Raw genomic sequence first — 13,602 nt, 5'->3', positions numbered from 1 at the left:
GAATGTAGTCAATGATGAAATCCTGAGAACCCCCTAACATAAAGGACACATTAAGGAACATGAGAACACGAAGGAACTAAGATTAATTAAAGGTAGTAGGGAAAAAAAAAAAAAACCTCTTTGTGGCGAAATAAAGCAAATAAATGAAAATAACATAAATGCAGTATTTCCCATGTCCCCTCAATTTTATCAGCCTTACCTAATTTATCATTGTAACTAACTCTAGCTGAGGAGCCTTTGGATTTAGAGAGGAATGTGGTGTCTTCCTATCAGCTTTCCTTTTATTCATTGCTAGTGACCAAAGATTCGGGATTATTTAAAATAATGTTACTGTTATGAGATCATGGTAACTATACTGTTTTTCAATCAGAAAGTGTTATTTCTGTTCTCTGCTCAACTCCTGATGTGTGTGTGATTTTGGTCAAATTTCCTCATGTCTCTTTGGGTTTTTTCATTATATGCTCAGATATGCCGAATGACAAATTTCAACAAATTTAGTTAAGTGATTAATTGGCTTTTATTCGTGATTCATGAATTGATCAGCATATCATTGAGAAATAGAGAGGTGCTGTGCTAGAAATGGCAGAACTGTTTGTTTTTATAAGGTAGCTTGACCAGGAACAAGGAAACAGCATAATATAAAAAGTCGATTGATTAACATCAGATTCGTTCAGTTATTCTTCTTGTAAGAATTAAAGCACAGAGAACTTCCTTATCATGCTGGCTAAAAATGGCCTGTTCGTACATTCGACTATTACCTTATCCCTCCTGATTTCTCAGAAGGTCAGTTAAGGAACTTAGATTCGGTTTAGTGATGTGGAACATTAACAATAATGACTCCATTTTAGTTTGGTCTGTTGAGGCTTAATGCAGGAGCTCAGTCCACATTAATGGCCTCCTATAAATTTTATTCAACAGATAAATTTTTTTTTTTATCATTTGATGTCTCAAATTTCTGTGACTTTATAGGATTTGATTTCCCATTATTGGTATTCATTTGAGGTTTCCTTAAAAAGGAAACAGGCCAGTCACCTAATACAAATTGGTCTTTGAGACCTCTAAACCTTTCAAATTTTTGAGGATCAGAAATCTACAAGCATGTTTTTAGTTTAAAGACGGAGCTTAAGTTCATTGTTTTCTTGCTTGAGAAAATTAGAAAGAAGATACTTTGTGAAAGATGGGCAGAAAATCCACAGAAAACTGAATGAGGACGGAAATGTGATTGTGATAAGGAATTGGGATCAATGGGAATTGTTTCCTTCCTTCCTTCCTTCCTTCCCTCCTTCCTTCCTTCCTTCCTTCCTTCCTTCCAATTTTGGAGAAAGATTATTTATTCATTCATGCGCTTGTTTATTCCCAGCCACTTGGAATTCATCCCTCCCCTCACCTGCAGTCCATTTCCAAAGTTATTTGGGAAACACCCACTACTAACACTGCATTACCCCATTTCTATTAAGAAAACAAATCACACTAATGGAAAAGAAGTGTGATGCAAGGCTCAGAAAATGATGATCGAGAAAAAGTCTTGTGACTTTTGTAGTTTTGTGCTTGGAAGATTGACACAGTTTCCAGAAAGCTAGAGTGGGTCATGGAAGCTTCTCATATCAAGTGAAGGAGGCACTGCCTCAGCAAATGTTCAGAGTACAAAGACATCATTCCTCACTTAATCTGTAGTAACAACTTTCTTCAAGCACCAGGTAAGAACAGATTGTAGAGCTTGTTATTTCCTCCTTACATGCTATCCTTAAACACTTCTCTGTAATTTTACATAGATCAAAAAATCATATCTATTTCTACAAATTGGTTGGCTAGACTGTGACTAACTAATTTATTTGTATTTTTCTTTCTCAATATTACTTATTCACCAGTATGCTTATGTTTTTACACACAAATCTCCTGAGAATCTTATGTTGCTGCCTTTTATGTTCATTTAGAATTTAAGAACCAGATAGTATGTCTAAACTGCTTTAAGGATCTTATAAATATATCATATGTATTTTTTTCCAATTCTATGGAAAAGATTTCAACTGGGGGTAATTTTTCCCTCCAGGGAATATTTATTGATGTTTGGAAACAGTTTAGGTTGTCACAAATGATAGTTAGTACCGATATCTAGATATCTAAGGGTAGAGACAGGGATTTGGCTCAAATCCTACACGGCATAGCCAGCATCACCCCCCCACAACCCCCAACAAAGAATTATGAGTCCCAAATGTAAACAGTTCTTAACTATGAATCAGAGAATCTCAACATAAATTAATGATAATAATAACACCTAAATAAGCCAGTTACTGTAGAGAACAGGCAATCAGTAGCAATCCTATCTAAATTGCAGGCTGAGAATGACAAAAAAATACTTTTGGTCTAACCTTCATATGGGACTCTCTGAAATAACTCTAGATGACCAATTTAAATTTATACATATTTAAGATAATTTGTGAGGATTGCCACCATGATTTGAGATGTTCTGCCTTTCAGTCTGCAAATATATTTTTAGTACTATGAATAATGATTCTGAATTCATTCTTGGATTATTTCATTGCTTATTTATTAATCATTCATGCTAGGTACTAAGAACAGATTGTTTTACTCTGGCTGGTCTTTTTCAGGTTTACCAGAGAGATGGGTTAGCCTAATATCTCTCCTCTGGTCCCCGGTATTCCTGAATAAAATCTGACTACCATTTTCCACAACATTTGACTTTCGGGTGGCTTGCTTTGTTAGGGTGCAGGCAACCTGACTTGGTTTTGGTAACAAGACTTTGGCGAGCCTCAACCAGGAGCTGGATGTCCTGGAGTAACAGATTTTGGCAAGCCAAGCCAGGATTTTTGTTTCGGGGAAGCAGCCAGACTTGTTCCTGGTAACAAATTTTGGTGAGCTAAGCCAGGAGCTGAGTGCTCCCGGTGGCCTAGCCCCGCAATGAACAGAGCAGTTGGCAGCAGGAGCAAGCTAGGGCTTACCTGTTCATGCCGTGGGAGTGAGGCTGGGTCCACCCGTGGGTGCCAGCTGCCTGTGGTAGGGAAACCCCATGGATGGGATTTTTTGAGACTTCTTCTGATTTTGCAGCAGTGGTGTTAACCACCAATTCCCTGCCTTTTGTTTGGTGAAGGAAGGCAGTTCTAGTAGGGGGTTGACAGGCTCTGAGCTGCTAAGTCTCACTGGGAGTTCTACACTATTTTTGTTGTTGTTAAAGGTAACATTTTGGATGTGAGAAATGACTCGAGGATACTGAAGCCAGCATTTTGTTTGTTTATTTGGGAAAGCTCTGTCTGTTTGGTTTTGAAAAACTACGTTTGTGCCTTTTGATCATTAAAAACCCAATGACTAAAAAGAACTTTTTTTTTTTTTTGTGAGTTTCTCTTGGCAAGTTTGAGAAACAAACTATGATCTTGACAGTTATAATTGGCTAAGTCTCTGGACAAAATTTGTCTATCTGTGCACACAGTTCTGCAAGAGTTAAGACAGAAACTGTTTAAGAGAAACCTATTAAAAGAATCAAGGCCACTTGGATACTTTGTTTTTCTTATACAATTCACCCACTCCTAGCTATATGTAAATACTTGAGAATTTAACCCTAAAGTCATTTGAAACTGAAACTGAAGAAAAAAATTAGAAGAGTAAAAAAAAAACAGAAACTGAAGAAAAAAAATAAGATTAGAAAGCTTTTTTTTTTTTTTAAATCAGACTGCTATGACAAATGTCTTCAGAATCATCAGCGTACATTTTTGCCTGGGTTTACTGGTCAAAGAGGATTATATTCATCTCTTTTAGAGGTTTTTAAAATTTAAGTTATAAACCCAGCCTAAAACAGAATGATTTTTGATTATGCACTTTTTAGATAAATGAGGCTAATTTAATATTGTTGCTAGAAAGGAACAAGTAAGTAGGAGAAGAGAGATGTGAAGAAAGCTATGTGTAAGAAAGCTTCTTGTGTAGTGAACTTTTGTCCTAAAGGAAAATGATGGGTTATTTAGGAAAGAGGACTTATAGGACAGAACTGAAAGTCTAAAAGCATGTGGTGCAAATGTGTGAGTACATCTTAGTAATGGTTTGTGAAGGGGAAATTTATGAAATAATTTTGTGTGATTAAGTTGGCTATAATTAGAAGAGAATTATTTTGATATTACAAGACACTAATACAGAACTAAATTTCCCCTATCTTTGAACAAGGTTTCCTTGAAGAATTGATCTGTTCTTAGTAAAATTGCAAGATATTTTGATTTTTCTCTAAAGGCATCTTCAATTAGATTCATGGAAAGAACTGTAACAAGTACTCTTAAACACAGCTTTCAAATATCTTTAAGAACAAGAAGAAAAGTTTTTCAGATCTCTAATAAGAAATGTGATCAGTATATAAAACTGCTAATCAAGATCAAGCAAAGCAAAAATTAATTACATACAGTTAAATAACTAATGAACATAATGTTTAGCATTTCTCATTGTTGGTTCTTTACTTAAATGTTTTGTTTTCCAGATTTAAGGAAACTTTGTCACTTAAGCTATGTATAACTTATGGCAATTTGATAAATTATACTTTTATGAACAAAGATAGAAACATTTGCCTTTTCTCCCTATTTAATTTCTCCAAAATTTGGAAAGTGATTGTGAGTGTCCTTGCGATTTTTATGGCAATATTTGCATAAGTTCAATAAGATTTTGCTTTGTCTTTGTAATAGGATACAATTGGAAAACATCAGTTGTAGAATAGCATGTCTCTTTTAAGTTCCTGACCCCACTTTCTGTTGCTCTTTCTGTTGCCTTGATTTGGCCTAACTGCTGTTTCATCTTTCCCCCCAATGTGGGACATGACTACCTGGGAATAAGCTTTCCCAGGACCAAGGGTTCAGTCTACCTGGGTATGAGCCTCCCCAGCACTGAGGGATCAACACAAAGAAAAGTAAAACTTTTTCAGTCATGCAATTGATCATCAATGGTTTCATGAGAAATGTTTTGATCAAAAAGAGGGAAATGATGTTTTATCTACACAAGCAGTTCTTTAAAAGTACTCATAGCCTTGAAGGTGGTGGGGGCATAATTTTGATGAGACATCCTGTTTCTAAACAAAGGATTCATGTAACTTGTTAAAAATCATTGATGTACCAATTAATGTATAGCCTGGTAATTCTGGGTAAGGTACCTGTTACCAATCAATTAATAAGACAATAAACAAATGTTCTTCATCCCTCCACCACTCCAGTCCAGTACCAAGAACTGTGCCCTCCATCATGTCAAATAGTTCCATTCCAAATTAACCCTTTCTTCAACCTGACTCAACTAGAAGCAGTAAGGTGAGTTGTTTCTGTTCCACAGAAATGGAAGGAACTATTGATAGTGTGGAAGATGTTGGAATGAGCAGGACTGAAGTCATGTTGGGACCCCAAACCCTATGGGATCTAAAAGATTTTAAAAGGACACTGTTTGTTTGCTTGTTTGTTTGTTTGTTTTTTATTAGCATGCATTTCTCTGAGTTCCTTTTTTTCCCAAGGTTATTTGTTATTTTCAACCTTGGTTAGGGGACAACATGACATTATTTATGTGAATGTAAAGTTGCTTTCCAGTCAGCCTGGGGTTGTAAACTTGCCACCAGTCACATATTACCCACACCCTGAGAAACCAAGGAAGACATCAATAAAGCTATGCTGACTCCACCTCGAGGCAAATCAAAATCCTGCAGGACCCTAAGATAACAGCAAGGATGGGAACAGAAACCAGATGGAGGCTTGGCAAGACCTGCACTTGGCTCCTTGTATGGAACCCCCACAGCTCATATCCATCTCCCTTCTGTTTTTCATTTCCCACATTCCATTCCTTCAATCTCATCTTTGAAAACCCATCAGTAAATCTGAGTCTTTGAAATGGTTTTAGTCTGGCCAAGGTCCTTCAGGTTTACTGGAGAAATGGGTTAGCCTAACATCTCTGCTCAGGTCACTGGTCTTCCATAAATGCTGACTTCCATTTTCACCAACACTTGACTTTGGGAGTGTTTGGTTTTTTGCGGGGGCAGGAAGCTGGACCTGGGTTCAGTAACAAAATTTTGGTGAGCCTAAGCCAGGAGCTAAATGACCTGGGGTAACAGATTTTGGCAAAGCAAGCCAGGGTTTTTATTTGGGCCAGGTGGCTGGCCTTGGTCTTGCTAACATATTCAGGGAGCAAGGCATTGAATGCATACTACAGTAGTTTTAGTTACAATTTGGGTTAATGCTATGAAGAAAAAAAATCCAGGGAGTTAAGGAAATATATAATGAAGTATAAACTTAGGGTAGACTAAGAAAGTGGCATCTGAAGACACTTGAATGGTAACTAGGGTGTGGTGGGTAGGAAGTTCAAGTAACTGAGAAATGCCATTGAATTAGGAGGGAGCAAGAAACAAAAGTGGAGTGAGGTAAGAGGGGCCAGAGCATTCAGAGTTTCATGGGCCTCAAAAAGTCTTTTAATCTTAAGGACAGTTTGTTAACTGTTTACTATTTTTTTCTAATTATTTTGGTATATATATTTTTTATTTCTACAAGATAATCATCCTTTACAGATATAAATATATCAACAGTATTATTTTCTACTTTTCAATCCTATAATTTTCTTTTCTTCTTTCCTCTCCTACCTTTCCTCCCCCACCATTTCAATAAATTGTAAAAGGTTAGACTTCCAGTACAGTACCCAGTGAAAGCAGTAATAGTTAATGCCATTGTTCTTATATCTGCTTCTACACATCTAAGAATTTCCCATGTACAATGGCATTGTATGTTTTTCTTCTAAGCATATACTTTCTCAGATTAAAAAAAACTTTTATTCATAGTTTACTAAATGTTCTTATTGTGACATTATGTTGCATTGTTTTAGACTGGCTTTAAAATCTAGAAAATGATCAATGTATATTTGAGATTAATGTGTTTCATAACATTGAATTTTGTGTCTGCTTATCATCTTAATCTTGTTAACTAGGTAGTTCAATTACCTGATGTCCTTGCTGAATTTTTTATGTTCTTGCATTACCCATAATTGAGATATATATTCATTATCTAAAACAATGGTAGATTTGTCAATGTATCTCCATTTTTGTTTCAATTTTTTGCTTTTAATTTTGAGGATATTTGTCAGGCTAGAATGCTTAGAATTGATATACCTTATTGAACTGAACATTTTTATTCTGTAATGTCCCTCTAAAACAAACTAGACTTTTTATTTAATGGTTTGCCTGGGAGAAAACCAGAAATATTAATTTTGTTTCACTTAGAATTTTCTGTTCTCTTATTTTCAAACTTCCCTTATCATAATAATTTAGTGTGTCTTCTAAACAATAGATTGTCATTTCTTCTTTTTCGGTTCACTATAAAAAATACATTTTTAACTGGTAAGTTTAATCCATTTTATTCATTTTAGTTATTGACATATTTGGAATCATTTTGCCACCTTAATTTTTAAGGTTACTTTCTTCTATATAATTTGTGGGTTTTTTTAAAGATAACTGTATCATTCCCCCAACCAAGATAAGCACAATTTTATGTCTATTCCCCTTTCACCAAAACCAATTATACTCTTATTGTCAAAAATATAAATTTTAATTCATATATATATATTCACATTCATTTTTTGCTTTGATCTTTGATTATCTTTTTTCTCTGCAATAAGCTTTATCAAGGCATTCAATCATTCTTGCTTTCCATATTTTCTGCATCCTCTGAATTTATTTGTTCAATAGCACAATAAGTGCTATTGAAATATGACATTTTGTGGCAACCTTTGAACCTAGTATACTTGAGAAAAATATTAATTATGCCCTCAGTTTGAATGATAAGTATGCCATAATGAAGTGTTTAAATTCCATTTTGAAATAAGGAGATCTATTGAGAAGAAAAGATTTTCCAAGTTTAGTACATGAAATATATTTGCATGGCTGGCTTCATGATATTAGCTTTATTGACAGGACTGTATCTTCTGGGAAAAAGAAGCAGCAGGACTACCCAAGTGTAGCACTGAGAAGCAAGTGTGCCATAATGAAGAGTTTAAAATAAATAGGAGCTTCATTTGAATGCTCGGTTATGACAACAGATCAGCTGGTGGCATTACAGACAGTCTGCAGGCAGGAAGAGGCAGTGACTAAGAGATTAAAACAATTTCCATAGAAAGGAGGCTTTGTTGTTGGTGTGGAGCATAAATAACAGGAGACTAAAGTAAAAACACTGTAAAGAAAATGTCTAGCCAATTATTTCAGTTATCCCTAACCTATCCCTCAACAAATTATTTTCTAATGTAGACCCATTATCTCTAAGCCAGAAAGCCATACTTAACTGAACCAATAAATGAATATTATTCTCATAAAAAAATTATTTCACTTTGAAAGTACATCTCAATGTTAAATACACATATACTTTAAAAAAATTTTACTTTATTTTGTCAATATACAATGTGGTTGATTATTGTGGCCCATTACCAAAACCTCCCTCCCTCCTTCCTCTCCCCCCTCCCTCCCAACAATCTCCTTTCTGTTTACACATATACTTTAAATTTTACAATTTCAACTTTGGGAGATTTTGCCTATAGAAACATTCACTAAAACACCTAAGAAGAAAGATGAATATTACTTCATTATTTTCAATTACAAATAGGAAAAAAAAATAGAATATATTTAGTGATAATGTAATAGTTTTATTAAATGTGATACAGAATATTTAGCCATTTATAAAAGTGAAGACGTTCCACATATATTGACACAGAAAGGTGCTCATAAAGTCTTTGCATTTTTTAGAAAGATTTTCAAATTAAAGTAATATATGCATATGATAAGAAAACTTTAACTACAGAAGAATACAAAGTTAAATATAATAATAGACTGATATACTTTAAGCTCAAGATGGTGCTTTACAAAGCGTTAATTTTCAATGAGAAATATTAAGATGGACCATATAATGAAACATCCCAGTGATGCAAGGATGGTTCAAAATATATGTCAATAAATGTGATACATTACATCAACAAAATCAAGAACAAAAACTATATAATCATCTAAACAGATGCAGAAAAAGCATTTGACAAAATTCAACATCACTTTATGATAAAGACTCTCAGCAAATTAGGAATAGAAGGAAAGTAGCTCAGCACAATAAAAGCATTTACGACAAAACCCACCACCAATATCATTCTGAATGGGAAAAAGCTGAAAGCTTCTCCCTTAAAAACAGGAGCAAGACAAGGATGTCTACTCTCACCACTCCTATTTATTATAGTATTGGAAGTAATTGCCAGAGGAATAAGTCAAGAGAAATAAAGTGCATCCAGTCTGGAAAAGACAAAGTCAAACTGTCCCTATTTGCAGATGGCATGATCCTATCTACACAAAACACCTCAAGACACTACAAAAAACAAAACAAAAACAAATAAACAAACAAACTAACAACTCTTAGAGCTCATAAGCAATTTTAGTAAAGTTGCAGGAAACAAAATTAACTTGCAATAATCAGTAGCGTTCTTATACTCCAATAACAAATTACAATAAGAAGAAATGAAGAAAGCAAGCCCATTTACAATGGTCACCAAAAAAAAAAAGAAAAAGAAAAAGAAAAGAAATACCTAGGAATCAATTTAACCAAGGAGGAAAAAGATCTGTAGAACAAGAACTGCAAATCCCTGCTGAAAGACATTAAAGAGGACACAAAAAGATGGAAAGACATTCCATGCTCTTATATTGGAAGAATTAGCATTGTGAAAATGTTCCTACTACCCAAAGCAATCTATAGAGTCATGTGCAATCCCCATCAAAATGCCAATGACATTCTTCGCAGAAATGGAAAAAATAATCCTAACATTTATATGGAATGGCAAAAAAACCCAAATAGCCAAAGCAATCTTGAGCAATAAATAAATAAAACCAGAGATATAACAATACTTGACTTCAAATTATATTACAGAGCTACTGCAACCAAAGCAATATGGTACTGGCATGAAAATAGACACTCAGACCAGTGGAACAGAATAGAGAACCCAGAAATCAACCCACCTACTTAAAGCCAACTAATCTTTGACAAAGGCAAGAACATACACTGGGGAGAAGACTGCCTCTTTGATAAATGGTGTTGGGAAAACTGGACATCCATATGTGGAGAATCAAACTAGACCCATACTGATGGAGTTGGGATGTGTTGTCCCCTCCAAAACTCCTGTGGAAATTTGATCTCCAATGTGGCAGTGTTGGATACTGATTGAGTCATGGGGGCCAATCCCTCATGAATGGATTAATGCTCTACCTGGTGGTGGTGGGCTTGAGTGATTTCTCACTCTATTAGTTCCTAAGAGAGATGATTGTTTAAAAAGACACTGGCACCTCCTCTCTCTCTCTCGCTTCCTCTAGCCATGTGATCTTCCTGTACCAGCTGGCTGACTGCTGCTTTCTGCCATGAGCAGAAGCAGCCTGAGGCCCATGTCAGATGCAGCTGTCCCAGAATCCTAAGCTAAATAAACCTCTTTTCCTTATAAGTCACTCAGTCTCAGGTATTTCTGTTATAGCAACACAAATGGACTAATACACATACCTCTTGCCATACACCAAAATAAACTCAAAATGAATTGAAGACTTAAATATAAGATCTGAAACTATAAAATTCCTAAAAGAAAACATAGTGGAAACACTTCAGGAAGTAGGACTGGGCTAAGGTTTTATGAATAAAACCCTGAAAGCACAGGCAACAACAACAAAATAAACCAATGGGATTATATCAAACTAAAAATCTTCTACACAGCAAAAGAAACAAAAGAGTGAGAAAACAATGTACAGAATGGGAGAAAATATTTACAAACTATGGATCTGACAAAGGATTAATATCCAGAGTATATAAGCAACTAAAACAACTTAACAGTAAAATAGCAAGTAACCCTATTTAAAAATGGGCAAAGGAGCTAAATAGGCATTTCTCAAAGGAATATACATAAATGACCAACAGACACATGAAAAAATAACATCACTAAGCATCAGGGAAATGCAAATCAAAACCACATTGAGATATCATCTCAACCCAGTTAGAGTGGTTATTATCAAAAAGACAGAGAATAACAAGTGGTGGCCAAGATGCAGAGAAAGGTGAAACTGCTACACTGTTGATGCAACTGTAAATTAGTACAGCCATTATGGAAAACAGTATGGAGTTTCCTCAACCAACTATCGATAGAACTGACATAGGATCCAGCAACCCCACTGCTGGGTATATACTCAAAGGAATGAAAATCATCATGTCCATGGAATATCTGCACCCCCATGTTTATCGCAGCTCTATACAATATCCAAGAGTTGGAACCAGTCTAAATGTCCATTGACGGATGACTGGATGAGGAAAACGTAGTATATATACACACAATGGAATACTACTATGCCATAAAAAATAGTGAAATTCTGCCATTCGCAGCAAAATGTTTGAATTTAGAGAAAATTATGTTGAGCCAAATAAGCTAGGTACATAAAGAGAAATACCATATGTCCTCACTCATAAGTGAGAAATTAAAAGTAAAAATAAAAATAAAAACAAAAAAAGAAAGGAAGAAAGATACAACCACCATAATAATTTGCTGAACTTTCAAAAGGAGATAACTGAACTAAGGCCACCAGAGGTGGGAAATTGGGAGAGGGGTTAGTGAGAAGTTAGTAAAGGGTCACAAAAAATGATTACTACATTGTGTCCTGATCTGCACATCCCATATTGCACACAGGTATGGATTTTCAATACTTTACCCCATAGATATGTACAATCAATTATGATTCAATAAAAAAAAGAAAAAAATCAGAAATTCAAAATGGAGTTCTTACATAAAATGTGTGCTAAGGTTCTGATTCCATTCCTCTAGCATGCTGACAAGAAAATAAATAAGTGACTAACAGTGGCTCTGTTAAGCATGGGAAAGTCAGTTCAGTGACGGTGGTCACTGAAAACTGGTGCTTCTTTTGTGCATGCGCTTGAGATTGAAATTTTGGGGGTAGCATATATCAAGGATGAAGTCATCCTCATGAAATGTGTGCTCTGGTACATAAAATTGTCAAATACCAGATTGCCTTAGCAGAATGTAGCTTCAGAAAATGTGTTCTTACATCAAAGACCCAGAAAGAGATCAAATATAAACTCAGAAACATCCTTATTCAAATTTCATTGTAACTTTGGAACTCTTTTCAATAGCAAAAAAATATGCACTATTCAAAAAAAGAAAAATATTCTCCAGCTCTATCCATGTTAAAGGCTGGATAGTATTCCTTGTGTGTATAAACCACATTTTCTTTATCCATTTATCCATTGATGGACACTGTGGTCTCTTCCATAACTTGGCTCTTTCAAATAGAGCCACAAAATGAACGCATCCATTAAAAATACTGATTTCAAATTCCTTTGGTAAATACACAGAAGTGAGATTGCCAGATCATATAGTAATTCTCAGTTAGACAGAAAGAGTAAGTTTTTTGGGGTTTGTTTTGAGATCTATTGCATAGCCTGGCGAACATAGTTAACAATAGTTAATAATATACTGTAATAATAATGTACTTCCAAATTGTTAAGAGAGCACACTTTAAATGTTCTTACTATAGAAAATAAGTATTTGAATTGATAAATATGTTAATTAGCTTGATTTAATTATTATTCATTGTGTTAATAACTCATAACATCATTTTGTACCCTATGATTATATATAATTATGAATTGTCAATTTACAATAAAATGTTTTTAAAATCTTATTATTTTGAATTTTTTTTGTATTTTTGTTTATTAGGCTATAAATCTCTTACACTGCAGGTAGCAATGCATAAAAGGAGTTCACATTGCTTTAAATAATTTAAAATATCAGTTGCTATCTTTTTTATTATTACTGTTAAAGGCAAAATTCTCATAGCCTCGCTCCCTTGTGTTTGAGGTGTTGCATGTAATAATTAAAGGCACAGAAAATATATGGAGGAAAGGAAGAGGTGGCCACTCTTGATATTGGTTATCACTGTATTAGTTTTTTAGGACTTCTGTAACAGATTACCACAAACTTGGTAGCTTAATCCAAGTTATTCTTTGACAGAACCGGAGGATAGATGTCTGAAATCAAAGTGTCAGCTAAGTCACACTTTCTCACAAGTCTCCAAGGGGATAAACACTTTTTCCTAGTCTCTTCCAACTTCTGATGACTCCTGGTGTTGCTTAACTTGTGGCAACATAACTCCAATATCTGTCTCCTTCTTTAAATGACTTTTTTTCCTGTGTCTCACTCTCAAATATTCCTCTTCTTTTTTTTACAAAGGCATCAGTCACTGGATTTACGACCTACCCTTAACTCACATAATCTCATCTCTAGAGCCTCAACTTATTACATTTGCAAAGACCAAATTTTCAAATAAGGTCACATTGGGAGGTACCAGGCATTGGGACTTGGACATACCTTATTGGGGACACAATTCAAGCTACTAGATCATTTAACAAATAAAAGAAAGTTTTTCTAAAATCCAGAAAATTCAGTCTTTGCTTACAAAGTTTTTCTTCTGCCCTGTATGTATATCACACATACCAGGGAGAGAAATTTTTGAAGCAAAGTTTCAAATTTCAAGTTGTCCCATAAACTTCTTTAGGTTTCTTTTCTAGATCTAGAATGACC

The sequence above is a fragment of the Cynocephalus volans genome, chromosome 4, assembly GCF_027409185.1.
Source record: "Cynocephalus volans isolate mCynVol1 chromosome 4, mCynVol1.pri, whole genome shotgun sequence".
NCBI lineage: Eukaryota > Metazoa > Chordata > Mammalia > Dermoptera > Cynocephalidae > Cynocephalus > Cynocephalus volans.
Note: the sequence above shows the minus strand (reverse complement) of the source record.